Genomic DNA, 15,896 nt, shown 5'->3' on the forward strand with positions numbered 1-15,896 from the left:
TCTTGCATGCAGTTACACTGACAACTTGCAAAGACACTCTGCAGAGCTCCCTAACATGCTAGAAACCAGTTTGATGGTGAAGCGTCAGCACATTTCTAGGTTAAGAGAAGCTGGGGCATGGGAGGAGAGAGGGAAATAAGGATACTGATTGTCTTAGACTGGAATGGATTTCACAGCAGAAGAATGTTTCAGGCCAAGGAAATATTTCTTCATACCTAAAGAACATGGAATATTAAAGACTCTGGAAGTTTTCCTTTCCTCCACAAGATCTTAGTGGAATGAAACTCTCAGCACTTTGCAGTAACCACAACACACACTCAGTGAATCCTGGCGTTTTTATCCAGCTCACAGCAAAAACTCAAGTATACCTTGGCATCGCAGCCATGCCATTAGCAGGAGGTTGGTGCACCCACTGTGAGCAGAAAGCAAGGGCAAGCAGCCTCAGCCCCACGAGCAGTGAGCACCAGGGTCCTCTGGGTATGAAGGGAGGTGGCTTCCCCAGGCAAGTGGGGCAGGCACAGAACCAAAGGCACCCCAGCAACACGCTACTCTGGAGTCAAATCAGAGACATCCCTTTAGCTAGCAAACAGCCCTTAAACCTTGCGTCCCCAGAGCATCTGCAGTTCTTAAACTCAGATCTGGAGGCTTATTTTCCATTGCTGTGGCATTTCAGACAGAGTTATCACCTGTGCCTGATGCTGTACAGAGAAAACACTGGTCCCTACTGTGAAGTTTATGCTCTTAACACAAGGAATAATGAGGCAAGCAGACAGATGTTTGGAAGAGCATGGGGAAAGCTGTACTGGTTTTGCTCATTTATTTGGTGGCTGGGGGACATGCCACAGAAGAACTTATGCCCCACCTCTGGGAATCATCTTATCTTGCCCTTTTGCATCTGTGACAATAATTCCGGACGGCAGACAGATACAGTGGCATTCAGGTGGAGCATAACCACTTTTTGGCTCCTTGGAAACAGCAAACCCTGAAAACTAACCAAAAAATGCCAGTTCCATTCCACAGTCTGACTTAAATCAATATGATATTACGGAATGGACTCCCAGCAATTGCTATGAATAAACCATTCCTTTTTACTATGGCTTCAAGGCAAATTACAAGCACTGCTAATATCAATACTGTATGAGAAAGGAAAAACCAGAAGCCTGATTAGAGTGTGGAAACATGCTGAAGAGATGCCCAATATCTCTAAGATGTAAGCACACAGTAGTAACATAGCCTGATTTGCCAGCTGGGAGCTCCGAAGTTCATGACCACTACTACAGGACGATGGTGAGCAAAGCCTAAATCGCACCCTTGAACCGACTGGACTGACCTGACAGCGCTCTAGAGAAAGATACAAGCCCTCTCAAGTTTGCATAAAACCCTTCCTTCTGCCTCTTTCCTCAGATGTTCACACTTCCCCAGCCTTTCCTCTGCCAGAGCTGCGCACATTAGACAAGCTGAACTAGACTTTGTTCTCACTGTTCCAACAAGTCACACCCCACGCATACAGTAACCCCATACCCCAGCCCTGAGGCAGAGGCACACGTTTCTGTTCCCTCTTTGCTCAGCAAGGGTTGGTCTGACAAGCTGCACTCAGACACCTTCCACTCCTCCAGGCCCACCTCTCAGCCTGTGGATGAGGTGCTGACACAGCAAGGCTAAACCACCTCATCTCAGGTCTGTTTTACTTTCTGCCTCACAGAGCTCGGAGAATTCAGATATCATTACCTTTGTCAGCCAAGCTACCCGACAGCTACAGAAGGGTCGGTCTGGACTTCAGCAAAGCATCTCGTCAGTAAGGTCAGAGGATGAATCTTCTGTCCTCATACTGCCACTTGAAGCCGGCACACCATTAGTACAAGTAGACCCAAACTCTTGGTTCCAGCACAAATAATACCACAGAACAGAGCTACCCAGACAGCAGTACCAGAAGCAGGTGTTAGGAAAACAGGGAGGGAAGCTCTGAAGAAGCAGAATACACTCTTCCAAGGCAGCACTCAACTCCCTTGAGGGTCAAATTCATCCTTTTTCTTTCATATTACCATCAATCAGTTTTCACATGTTGCAGCAAGGAAGCCTCCTTCCCTAATGGAGCTATGATTCATACTCAGATCACATCCATCCCAGGCTCCTAATAAGGAGGCAGCTCACACATCTTCCAGCCTCTTGTCCACAAAGAGGCAAGGACCCAAGTGCTGGGGTTGTATGAGGGGAAGGGAAGGTCTGATAGCAGACACCCAAGCATGAAACAACAGCTACAGATCCTTTTCTAGCAGGGGTCCCTTTGAGCATCCCAATTTCTGAGAGCCCACATCAGAGCAGCAGATCAGACCAAAACCACCAGCAGCACTGAGCACGTGAGGCGGTCCAGAGGCAGGAGAAAAACTCTAGTGATGCCTGTGTGTTGCCAGTAGCGTGGTGAGGAAGCACAAAGACAGGAGCTAGTTGAGAGTAACTTGACAGAGCCAGGTGCAGCAGCAGAACAGCATGGGAGCTGGTAATTAGAGCCAGCACAGGTAGGTATGCATGCACACAGTACTCTGCAAAGCTGTGCTCGCACTTTTTTTTTCCTGCTGCTGCCTGATTCCTTCAGGTTTATCTACTGTAGATGTGACAGCTTGCAACTGTGGGCTTTGTGAGGCTGTGCCCATACTACTTGCATATTAAAAAATCCTATCCTCACCAGCCCTTTTGGGGTTTTAGGACTCACGTCTATTCTATAGACTAGAAACCTGAACTACTACCTAGAGTAGGGGCAGGGGGAGAAGAGACAAACACCCATGATAAAGTCTCTCATGACTAGAAGGGATCAACAGCAAAACAGTCTGAGTTAATACATTCCACAACAGAGGGACAGCTGAAGGATGACAGCAGCATCTGGCTGCAGAGCACTGCTCTGGTACAGTAGCAAACTGGCAACCATAGGCTCTAAAGTCCAGGTCACTACAGTAAGATGATCTCACACCCCTTGGTATGACCATAGTCACAAATCCAACAATAACATATCCTCAGAAGGTGTTACTCAGCCTGGGCTTCCACAATGCAACTTTATTCCTCCTTTTCCCACCCCACCTAAGCCCCTCATGTCTGCTCCTCCTTTAACACCCATGCTAAGCACTCATTGTTTGGGTCTACCTGTGAACTGGAGCTCCAGGTTACCAAGGAAATTTGTAGGCAGAGGAAACAACTGAATGAGTATTCTTTGTGTTAATTTCACATCCTACATACCAAATCATCCTTCTCCCATTGAAAGCCTTGTGGGTCTGCTTGCTTATACACAGCATGCTTAGAGTTCAACAGCCATACCAGAAACCTGTGCAAAGTAAGAATACTGGAGACAAGATTTTTATTTTTTTTAGCTCTGAAACTGAAGAAAATGTTATCTGTATAACTGTGCAAAGTCAGGAGCCTTGCCCTGCACAGTTTCCCCATGGGAACAGGGACCTAACATCCATCCAAAAATGTGTCATTAATGCTTCATCCTCACAAGGTCACACAATTATGGAGCCATCTGGCTGAGAAAAAACAATCAGCACACCCCAGATACATTCACGGCATATTTCATTGGAACTGCAGGTTTCAGGGAGCTGCTCTTTCTCCCACCTTGGTACACAGCTCTATACTCCTGATGGCTTAATGCAGACCCCTCTGCCCCACCCCTGCTCTGCAGCAAAGACTCCCATCAAAATCCCAGGCTCTGCTGCCAGCTGAAAAGGCAAGAACATAGTCCTCCTCACTTCTGCCGGTGTGAGTGAGTGGAAACTACTGGAGACGGGGAATTGCAGAAGGTAGCCAAAAAGTGAGGTAATGAATTTGGCTCCACTGACCTCAGGGGAACAGCTGCCACTCAGCACCACTATCAGCAGAAAGGAAGGCTGACTTCCATGGCCTTCCTGCTTGTCCAAGACACACATGGTGCTCTGCAAAGAGTCCAGCATGGGAACAGGAGAAAAGGGAAGGATGCCTATATCTCAGAAAGACACATATTCAAGTGCTGCTCCAGCAGACAGTGGCACATCACAGCCTCACTGTTTACACTCACACCAGAATAATTAGAGCAGTCAATGTTAACTAGCTAACAGCTTCACCATAAACTCTGAACAATACTGAAGAATTAATGACAACATTTCACAGCCTTCCCTGAACACAGCCACCAATCTGCAGAAGCAGTGAAACCACCCCAGAGTCAAACAGGCTAAATTAATCCCACATGGCTTCTGGCAAAGGAACTACAACTATTTCAGAGGTGCTTGCCCTAAAATAATGCCTGCCCAGGGAAGCAGCCCAAAAGAAACAAGTCCTCAACAAACCACACCTTTATCCACAAGGCATGACTCAGCTCATATGCTGGGTGCAATCAAGAAATAAAATACAAGTTTCATACTCAGCCAGGTTCACTCCCTAAACCAGCAGGTTTCTGGACTAAGAAGTTCCCAGCTGCCGTGGGACAGCCTTCCCTTTCAGCTGCAAGCCTCAGGCCACTGAGAGGCTGTGTCCCCAAGGGGTCTTGACCTTTCAGGAGAACTTCCCCATCCAGGGACACCAGCACATGAAAGCAATAAAATAATCCTCCAGTGTCATGTACTTGACACTTATGACAGATATTTACACTTCTGTTTCAGTCCATATCACTTATGCCAAAAATAAAAGGCTGCAATGGAACAGGAAAATGTTTCTAAAGGCTTAACCCAGTAGGAAAAGTGACCAATAAATCCAGACTGCAGATTTCTAAGCAAGTTAGAACTGCAAGTTATGCTGCCTGACTGCAGCCCATTAATTAATGACAAAGTCTATAAAATGACTGTATTTGTATAGGGTACGGGGAAAAAAAAGAGATTGGAAAACAACAGAGTAGCTAGAAACTAGGAAAACAGGAAAGTCTGAGTCAGATTTCCAGATGGATTTTTTGATAGCCCTGATGTTTGAATCCAGAAAAAAAAATGCTACACTTGCTAATTCATAGCAACCCTTGAAGTAAGGTACAAGTCTTCCCTAGGAGCCCATGAGCTACCTCCCTGCTTCACCATATCTCTGGTTTCATCCCTTCTCCCCCGTGCCTGTCACCAGGTGCCACTTCTCACCCAGACCAACACCAAGGGCTCCCACGTGTACGACAGGCAGCTCTGGGCCCAAGGCACACTACACTTGCTGGTACAGGACCACCACTGCCACCCAAGGCCTGAGCAGCTCCGTTTCTTGACAATTCTGCAACATCCTCCAAAGGAATCTGCAACATCCCATCTGGTGCAGATGTCCCTAACTGAGCGTGTTTATCTGTGGTTAAGGACTCAGTCCTTAAAGTCACCACCTGTGGCCAGCTACAGAAGCCTGAGAAACATCTGAGTTTGAGGAGCTGGAAACGTTCATGTATACTTACACCTCACCCACCACCACAAATCAGCAGCCACCCTCCCACACATCCATGAAGTCACAGCATCTTCTTCCCACCATTATCCTTCAGTTTAGTATCCTACCCCAATTTACCAATTATCAGGATTTCTCCTCTTTAAATTTCAGACAGCTTAACCACTGTCTTAATTACAGCAACATGCTTGGCTACATGACATTATTTGATATCTTTCATTTATCTGCTGTACCCAGTACTTTGACGCTTTGTCACAAACATCACTAACCTTCAGATCTGCCATGACGACTGCACTACATCAACAACTGCTTCTATACACTTCAATCATCCCCACCGCTTTACAGCCAGCTACCCACATTCATTCCTTCAACCACATATTTTCTGATGATGGGGTCACCTCCCTGCATGTTGGATGCTTGCTTCTCAAAGCAAGTGACATCCAGTGCCAAAAAAATAAAAGGACCGAAGACCAGAGAAGAAACCATAAAGAGAAAGGCATATGAGGAAGAATTTTGATAAGGGTTACTGCATACCTAGTTTTCACCAGATGTGTCTGTTTTTCTACCTTTTAAGGCACAAGGCAGTAACATTTTATCTCCTACCAACTTTATGCTTGGCTTTTACACTGACAGCTCAGGCCTTACTTTTGGCCAGAAGCCAAAGGGGTGGCTTGCCTCCTCATGGGCCCTCAGCAAAGGGACAGGCTCAGCTTCCTGCCATCACCAACTGCCAAACTCCAGCAGCAGTGGCAGGGCTGAGCAGAAGCAAGCACCTGCCAGAGGCAGGCAGGAAGAAATCACCCACACACACAAGTCAGAGGGGGGGTCAAAACCCACCCAGAAGCCTTGTTTGCCCACCCTCCTTCACACTCAGGAGTCAGGACAGCTCCTACTGCAGCCCAATGCTGCCCAAACCTGGGCTCTGCTGCTGTTCTCGCACAAACCGTTCTCCCTCCCACCTTTTGCCGACTTACACTGCCTAACACCATATGCTCGGCATCCTCACACTCCCGAAGCCAAGCACAACCTCCACATAAGCAGAGCCTACACCCCCCTACACCCAGTGCTTGGCAGTGCTTTGCACTGCTGAACAGACCCATCGACACTCCACCTGCGCTTCAGGGCAGTAATGGGTATGCTCTCTCCAGGCATCCTCCCAAGGCAGAGTAATTGCACATATTGATTTCAGATGATATCAAACAAACTGCCTCCCACAACTCCAGCACAGGCACTATCCTCACACGGAGCTCCCCACCAGCACACATCCTTTCCCCTCCACTAGCTTGGCATGCCCCGATTTGCATCAGGTCTATCCTCTCTGCCCCTCAGCTGCGTAGATACACGCTCTGGAGACCCAAACCACCCTGCTAACAGCCACAGAAGCCATCCAGCAGCCCCAGCCTTTTTCTCAAGCCTCTTACAGAATAAGTTTCTCCTTCCCCTGCTCCCGGGTAGCAATGAACCTATAAAGGCTCTTATAAGGTCAGCACCGACACTTCAAGAAGACTTGGCTTTCAGTCAGGGCTTTTCTTTCCACAGTTCGAGAGCCTGGTATGAACAACTGGGTTAACACACCCTTCAGTAGCCTCAGGAAACAAGCATCAGCAAGAAGCAATGGTGTACTCTGGCAAGCAGACCCTTGGCCGAACTAGAGTGACACTCAGCATAGTGCCACCTCTTCAAACCCAGCCAAGGTCTAAGCCATAACATATGCTCTTGTGGTGACTGCTACCCAAGAGGTGCTTCTTCCTCCAGAAAACCAAACTGCTTCACCATCCTTCCAAACATCTTCTCTGCCCTAGGCTGACAAGATTCCCACCGCAGGCACCCCACATGAGCCCACAAGAGAAGAGTAATCCCACAACCGCTTCCCAGCAGAACAAAGCTGGTCCTTTAAGTTTGGTTAGTGCAAGGACCATTAACTCTGCCAGGTGAAGACATTTAAGGTTTAATGAACAACCCAGCACAGGCTTTGAAAGCCATGGCAGAAGTAAAGCACCCACAGGCTGTGTGAAGCCCTGGGGGCACCTCACCACTCTCTAGGGCAATGCTGGAACAGGTGAGGTCCCCTTGCAGCTCAGCTCCAGAAGAGACTGGATGAGCAGCTCTGGCCAACCTCTCTGGGCCAGGAGCTGCCCAGGGAGCACATACACCCACATGTATCCCACTCCAAGCATGACAGCTCCAACCCAGAAGAAATATCCCAAAAGCAAGGAGAAGAAACAGCTGGAGACAGTTCCAGACTGAAAGCACTTCATGACAGCAAACACAGCTTGCCTCAAAGAAGAAACCTATAAAGACCCAGTGACCCAGCACCTACTGTGACTTAAATCCCAGCCTTCATACCCTATCAAACAATAACATGCCTGAACTCCTCGCTGGAATGATAAGAGGCTGGTGCTTACGCTCCTGGTTGCTAAGACCCAGCCTTCTCCAGGCAAAAGCCAAGGGAGCAAGCTCAGGAAAGCAACTTATTGCTATGCCTGGAGATTAATCCTATTCACACCGTGCACCCCAGCCCAAGCACGGGGTGCAGCACAGCATGCCGCGCCATGTGCAGGGACATGTTGGAGCACGGCCCCAGCGCACTGGCTTTGGTTTTTCTCTTCAAGCAACTGAGATAACAGCTCTCCGCCTGCCTTATCCAGTTTCAAAAGCAACACTTCAAAGCCATCCCATGTCAAACGCCAGAACAAATTGAAGCTGCCAGAGATGCCTCACAGGGAGGAAATTAACACATTATGAGAAGTGGTGCTGTAAGCTCAACTTGGAATCACAGACTAATGTAAACAGAAAAGCAACAGTTTCCTATTAAACAATTTTTTTTTTTTCCATTAGGTTACAACAGAACGGTAATTTCAGCTTCATCAGAGCAGCTGAAGAAAGCAATATCCCTGCAGGATCAGCAGTTTTCCCTGTTCACGGCATACAGGCCTCTGAGGGCTGCAGTTTATTCTCCCTTGGCGCCAAGGTAAGCAGAGGAGGAAAAGCCCCTCTTCACGCCAGCCTGGCTGCAAGGTGTGTGCTCTGAGACACGGCCAGGGCAGCACAGCTCAGACCAAAGCACTGACCCAAGAGAAAATCCAAACGGAGGAGCTTGGACTGATCCCCAAGGGCAGCAAGGGTTAGGAGGCAGAGACAGACCTGCGTGGAGTTCACCTCACTTCTTACCTTCTCCTCTGCCCTCTCCCTCCCTCGAAAAACAAAGAAGAGATGATTGCTGTGACAGAAAAACTGCTCAAAATCCCGGGTTTTGGAAAGAGTTTTTTCTTCTTATTTATTTCAGTGTTTGGTAAAAGCAACCGCTCCGGAGCCCCGGCTGCCCGGCTCCGCTGCGGCGGCCAGCCCCTCACAGCCCGGGGGAACGAGGCAGCTGCCGGCCTGGGAGAGCCCACCCGCCCCCGGCCGGCGCCCACCCGCGACACCCGGAGCTCGGACCCCGCCCGCGCCCTCCACAAACCCGCGTGTGTGCGCGTCCGGCCCCCCGCGCCCACCGGCCCCAGGCCGGAGAGGGGCCGCCGCCCCAGGCGGGGCTGGGGGCGGACAGTGCGGCCTAAGGCGGCCCCTCACGCCGCCCGGCGGCGGAGCCCCCCCTCTGAGGCGGCCGCGGCCCGCGGAGGGGAGCGCAGCCCAATCCACCCGCCCGCCCCGCTCTCACCTGTGCTCGGCGCCGCCCGGCTCCAACGTGCCTCTGTTTGCGGCGCCCGGCCAAACTCCCCGGCCCGCGCCCTATCAGGGCGCGCCGCCCCCGCGCCGCCCGCCCCCCATTGGCCGAGCGGGGCCCTGAGCCTCCCCCCCTCCCCTCCCGCCCGCGGGGTGTAAATAACCGCCCGCGCGCCCGCTCCCATTGGCTGGCGGCGGCCGCGCCTCCCGGGGCCCGCGCGGCACCCATTGGTGGCTGCCCGGCGGCCGCCGTGTGGCCGTGAGGGTGAGACGGCGCTGGGCGCCGGGCGAGGGCGGCGGCGCCTCCCCGCTCTGCCGGGCGTGGCCGCCCTTTTGAGGCAAAACCCTTCTTTTTCGGGGGCGCGTTGCCGTGTGGTGCCCAGCTGTAAGCACACCTAGGCTGGGGGCAGGCTCTTGGGCAAAAACAAGGGGATTTTTGGCTGGTATAACCCCAGTGGTGCCGGCAGGGCAGGGGGCGGTGGGTGCGTTCCAGGCTGAGGGTCAGGGTGCGAGGTAGGGGACAGCGAAGGGACAGGCTGTGGGGACGGGGCGTGAGGGACGCGGTGTGGGGACAGGCTGTGGGAGACCCCGGGGGTGTGGGGACAAGCAGCAAGGTGGCTGCTCCCTGGGTCATGGGCTGCAGGTGCGGGCGGTTGTCCCTGTGCCAAAGCGCCGGGCCATGTCCTCCCCTGGCACCAAGAAGGCGGCGGTGAGGGTGGCCTTGTTCTCTGGGGTGCTGGCACGGGGGTGCCTGCTCGCCCTCCACGTGGCCAGGTGTCCCCTCATCCAGGCTCTGTCTCTAGATTATTAACAGTCAACCCTGACCGCATGCACAAGCATTCTCTAAGGCTTAGAGCAATGGGGAGAAACGCTGCACGTCAACTCATTCCACTGCCATCACTCAAGGAATTCCTACAAGCAAATGCCCTCTCTGTTTCATGGCTCGTGTTTGGCTTTTATTTTTTCTCTGCTGTCTTTTACCTATTTGGCTCACAGTTGACCGTGCCCCTGGGTCAAGGGCTTCCCACTGCAGCCCCACACCCTGCTGTGAAGTGTGTTTCCTGTGGGGTTCGTGAGGACGTTGATTTTGTGACAAGCGACTCGCGAACGGGCTTGCTGGGCTCTGCTCTGACCCCACTTGCGGTCAGGGTCCCCACCAGGGGATCCTGGCTTTAGCTGGAGAGCAAGGGTTGGATTAAATCCACATTCTGACTCAACCCACTGCTGACTGCTGCTCCTTCCCGCTGTGACAACAAGTGGATAGAAATGCCTGTGCCTACTTCCAGTGGGTCTCAAATAATCCTCTGCTTTGGAAACTAATTAATTTCTTACCATGGGTTTCATATCTCAAAACAACTCAAGATATTAGTAATGCAGCTTGTGGTTTACTACCAACTTTGTTTCCCTTCCCAAAAAACCTCGCTCAGGTTTTCACTGTGTTTAGCGAAGTCTTAAAATGTAATTAAGCGACACTAATCATTAAAACAGCAAAGTTGTCTCGTAAGCCTTGCAAAGACCATGAACTTTTTCACTTACTCATTCTGTGGGTATGTGTCTTACCGTCAGACATACCCTAGTGCAATTTACCATGTGCATCCAAGTCTTAACGTTTCCTGCAGAAATGTGCTTTGTCACCCTGGTTGGTCACAGGCAGCGGAGCAGCTCTTTACAGATGAACAGGTTTATCCAGGGCTAATGCCCTTTCACTTCCACCTAAAATATTTGTCTGTTCTCTTTGCCAATTTTCAGTAAAAAATAATTTGAACTGAAATGTTTTGAATTTCACTTGAAACCTTTGAGACCTTATTTGCCTACTGTTAATCTTTAAATTGGCTAATAAAATAATGGATCAAATTATATGACCACAGCATACTCTGTCCCTTTATTTATTTCGCAGGAAAGAAAACAAAAAAAAAAAGTGGATTTTGCTTTAACCAGCAAGCTAAAAATCCAGTACTTGTGTGGTTCTAGTCTTGACTATTAAAGAGTTGTTACATTCAGTGAAATGATCCCTGTTAGAAAAGTAGGAAGGGTTGTTCGTTCAGCTCATTGGAGAGAAAATCAAGGGAAGATGCTCCATGAACGGGAAACACTGGGGCAGAGGAGGTAAACAGCAGTGTGACATTAACAGCGGGAGGGCGGCAGAGCCTGCCATATTTTAGAGTGACCAGCAAACATGTTTTCTAGTTTTTCCTATTGGCAATTTGTCAGTTAGTCTCCTTCAAAGTATTTTATTCATAATTCTGATGGTGTTTCCGTAGTTCATGTCTTTAACTATTATTTCATCCAGATTTACACTTCAGGTATACACAATTCCTTCCTGCGGCAGCCAGAGCAAAGTAACCAAAACAAAAATATAAACGAAGCATTAAGGGCCCATGGTTTTTGAAGGAGGATGGTTGGGACAGTGTTTCTCCACCCTTGGATAAACCACTGGCAGCTGAAAACGCTTTTTCATTCCTCTTTCCATGCAGAAAGCCTTTCTGACAGATATAAGAAGGCAAGAAAATGCTAAGGTTTATTTTCAACTCCAAAGCCTGGCACAAAAGGTTTCCGGCATCTCGTGCTACCCAGGTTTTCTGAGACCTCTCCCTTCCAGCCCAATTCTGGTCTCCGCTCAAGGGAATGGAGCTTCATTTGGCTAAAACCCAGGGCATTCAGGAGCAGGGAATTGGCTGGTGTTTCTCTAGCAGTTCCCTGGTTCCTTTGCATGTCCAAAGAAGGGCAACAAAGCTGGAGAAGGGTCCGGAGCACAAGTCTTACAAGGAGCAGCTGAGGGAGCTGGGGGGGTTTAGCCTGGAGAAGAGGAGGCTGAGGGGGGACCTTATCGCTCTCTGCAGCTGCCTGAAAGGAGGCTGTAGCGAGGTGGGGGTTGGTCCCTTCTCCCAAGTCACCAGTGATAGAACGAGAGGAAATGGCCTCAAGCTGCGGCAGGGGAGGTTTAGGTTGGATATTAGGAAAAACTTTTTCACTGAAAGAGTTGTCAGGCACTGGCACAGGCTGCCCAGGGAAGTGGTGGAGTCACCATCCCTGGAGGTATTTGAAATGTAAATGTGGCACTTAGGGATACGGTTTAGTGGTGGACTTGGCTGTGCTAGGTTAACGATTGGACTTGATGATCTTAAAGGTCTTTTCCAACCTAAATGATTCTATGATTGTAACAGGACAGCAGAGAGCTTCATCACCTCAAGTTCATTCTTCCAAAGCTGTTGCCTTCTTCCAGCAGCTCTGGATATTAGCTAATGATCACCAATTGGTTACTGTCTCAAGACTGCTCATCTGATAACATTGGTTAGATATCAGCACAAGGCAGCCACCAGCCTGAGCTCCTGGGCTGTCTGTTGGCCATGGTGGACTCTCAGGAAAAGACAGACGTGCCCATGAGCAAAAGCAAAGCCTCCTCCCAGCCCTGAGCAGTGAAAGTCCCAGCAACCTCCTTCTTGGCTGTCTGAGTCTAACGGTCCAGGACCCAAGAACATGGCTGTGCCTGTGGAGAGACCATGCTCCTGTGGCTCCGGGGCGTGAAAGATGCTCTTTAAAGACCATAACATATGTAAGGTAAAACGTTGACCTGTTTCCCAGGAGCTTTCAATCCAGCCAACCAGGGCCTTGCTTATACAGGGACAACTTAGCTTCTTTCAGCCTCCTCCTCCTCTTGCTGTAACTACTGCTGAAGAGTATTTTTAAGGGTTTCAGAAGTCATTTGGGCCGATTGACATTTGGCTTTGAGATGCCTAGAAGAAGCTGACTGCTTGGAAAGTGATGCTGAGGATTGTCCCCTAAAGACCTGTCTCCTTTAGCATCAAGCAGTTTAAATCACCAGTGACATCTGAAGCACAATTTTAGCACCAGCATCAAGGTTTGAAACTATTGCCTCTGTCAAAGACTGCTAGCATTTGGCCTAATGAAATACCCTGGATAGCTAGTCTCAGTCACAAGCTGCTATTTCTTCCAGAAAATTAAAAAAAAAAAACCAACCACAAACTAAACCATGTGCCTCAGTTTCCTTTTTCATAATACACAGGTGATTACACTGCAAAGCAGCAATGACCAGTGCAAAAAGAGTCCCAAATAATGCCTCTCTGATGCTTATACCGTGATGGCTATAACAATGTTAGAACAAGACTTTGGTATTTCTGTTCAGTAATGATGGGGTGTAGCTATTTGGGAACTGTTATTTCCCTCGTGTTTTCTGGGTGCAAGGACTGGGAGGGTGTTTATTTAACCTGTCCTTGAGTTACAGTCACAAGAGGAAGACTTTACATTTCCCCAGGCACTTCACAAGTATGTTTAGATAAAAAAGGATTTGAGCCCATCACTTCTTTTAAGAACAGCTTGGGCCAAATCTCTTTGTGGTGCCGTAAAGCTGAGCAGGGTCCATGCTTGCTACCGGTAGGCAGAGCGCTGTTAGCTGAAACTATCCTGATTCACCCCTGTAAAAGATCCCATCGGTTGACTGCACTGTTGCTATATTCAGAATCCATTTGGACGCATTTGACCTTTACACTTTCTAAGATAAGGCAATAAAGCATTTAGAAATAGGTAACAGGAGAGAGCACTTCACCAAAGAAAGCAAAAGAAAATAGCATGGCATAATTAATACAGAGCTGGCAGCAACGGAAATGAGCTGTAACCACCGTACTGTCACCAGGAGTATGACCGCAGGCTAAGCTGCAGATGTCTGAGGCTGTAATGGCACAGGGTCCTTTTGCCACCCAGCACAATCTGGCCCGAGAATTCACATCTTTGGGACAGAAGGAAATAAAAGCATCATTTAGAGCTGGGAGGACATAAATGTTCCTGTCAGTCCTTCATTGTGTGTCAGCCAGAGGATATATCCAACTGAAAACACGCTCCCACATCAAAAGAGAAAGGGAATTAATATAACGAGAAAGGCAGGCGCTTTTTTAGGGAAAAATCCAAGAATGGCCTAAGTGGAGGACTGGGTTAAAAATAAACGGGAGTCTGCCATGCCAGAGAAAGAATGAGTGGGCTTAGAGATAGGAGAGATTGCACAGGGAAGGAGCTATGTCTTTCTTTAGTGTTATTCATTTTTAATTTGCATTGTTATAGTGTCTGGAAGCACCAGGTGGAAATCAGGGCCTCATTGTGCTGGGAAGTGTGCGCAAACATAATGATTAAATGTTGCCAGCTCTGGAGAGGTTGAAGTATAATTCCTCATCTCTGCAGCATCACTAACCAGCATAATTATTGCAGAATAAGTTTTTCTGTAATTGCTTTTCTGGAATATCTGTGCCACATGATTTCTTTCAGAGTAACCGTGCCTGAGGGGGTGAAAAGATACATTCGTGCTAGGTCCGACCTGGTAACCTTCACAGATAACTGTTCAGAGGCAGAATCTGCTCAACACACCTGCATACACTCTCAGAAATGATTTGCTTGTGCCTCTGTTTCTGTAAAATGGGAATAGTAACACTGCACTCATGGCTTGCTCCCTTCTTCTGCCAAGCGATCGGACAAGAGTCCTCTGTTAGACCCTTACAGCACTCCACTGACAACATCACATATGAGGGCTTGTGAGCGCTGGTTGTAATGATTAGGGATTAGCTGGAGAATATATATGTTTTCTTATGTGTTTTCTGGCTGAAAGGACCGGAAGTAGTGTTTGATTTGCTGAAGGTTCCTTTTATATTAGTACTTTTCCATTAGTTAAATAACCATGTGAAAAGCAAAATGCAATTAAACAAGGAATTTAAAAACCAAACCCCAACCCTCAATTGTCACAGCATAAACAGGAAGCAACACAGCAAATTGTCATTGAAGGGGTCTTCATACGATGCCCAAGTCCCTTTGGGTTTCTGTGACACTGGCTCGCTGCTCAGAGGTCAGGGAGCAGCAGGATACACTGGCCGCGTTTTTACAGCTTCCAGTACAGTCGCTTTCTGGCCACCACAGATGCCAAGCACAGGACATTCTTCCCTGACCGTAAGAGCAAGAGTAGGTCAAACCAAGAGGAGGGAAGGACGGCCCTGCTGGTCACCCACACCTCCCCGGGGACTTGCGGGTGGGAATGGGCAGACCAGCCCTTCCTCCTTGCTCTCCCACCCCTGAGCACCAGCTCCAGCCCCTCTGGCAAAAGGAGGGACCAAAACAATTGCTGTGGGCTTTCCCTGCATTTTCATACTGCAGAGGGGACCCGCGTATGTTAAAATTAGAAAATTGCTCAGTTTCCTCAAGAGAGCTCCCACTTTGCACGGTACCCACCTGAAGGCCACGGGCCCTGGGGGCCCTGTCTTAGAGGAGGCGCTTGTTTTGGTGGATGAATTAAATTACAATATATTATTCTGCTGTTTGCAGAAATGGCCGGTGAATGAAAAGCAAAAAAAAAAAAAAGGATCCCCAAATACTGTATATTTTAAAAAGCAAGCAAGGAGATTAAAATAAACACTCCCACGATTTTCAAAGCAGTCTTGGGACTTTTAGAGATCCCAGCTCAGAGGTTTTGAGTAGCAACTACAGGGGATCATTTACAAGTAGCATTTTCCCTAATTTCCTATCCTGCCTTTTAATACTTCCCAGGATAGAATAGGGGCTTTGCATTACAAGCAGCTTGAAAGACTAAGCAGGCAGAAAGAACCGCCTGCCCTACCTGCAGCCTCACACTGGTTATTTTAAGTTATGACCAGAGATTGACCCTGTTTAAGTGGGTGCAAAAGGTTACCTGAACGCTCTTGCTTCACTGCCTCTAATCTTTGGCAACTCAGTTTTCCCGAGGCATGTCTGTGTGAAATGGTCTTCCAGTCCCCTCTGCTGGCTGCAGCTTGCTGGAGAGCTGCACCGTTGCACAGAGGGTGACTGTGCAGCGCGTCGCCGGCCGAGCGCTGGAGGAGCGTGCACGCTGCGTGGGG

The 15,896-nt window shown here is 49.0% G+C and overlaps 1 protein-coding gene across 2 annotated transcripts in view; it reads right to left on the reverse strand.

The window, feature by feature from the left end:
• Positions 1-9,090, reverse strand: part of CAMKK1 (calcium/calmodulin dependent protein kinase kinase 1) — a 109,230-nt gene extending 100,140 nt beyond the window's left edge. The window contains exon 1 of one of the 2 annotated variants that reach the window (XM_064467670.1): positions 9,023-9,090. The gene's annotated coding sequence lies outside the window, so the exon portion shown is untranslated. Of the gene's footprint in view, positions 1-3,228; positions 3,303-9,022 lie in introns of those variants that run through there. The other variant, XM_064467671.1, reaches the window with a different exon arrangement.
• Between the last annotated feature and the right edge of the window lie 6,806 nt (positions 9,091-15,896).

The sequence above is a fragment of the Phalacrocorax carbo genome, chromosome 17, assembly GCF_963921805.1.
Source record: "Phalacrocorax carbo chromosome 17, bPhaCar2.1, whole genome shotgun sequence".
Classification (NCBI taxonomy): Eukaryota; Metazoa; Chordata; class Aves; order Suliformes; family Phalacrocoracidae; genus Phalacrocorax; species Phalacrocorax carbo.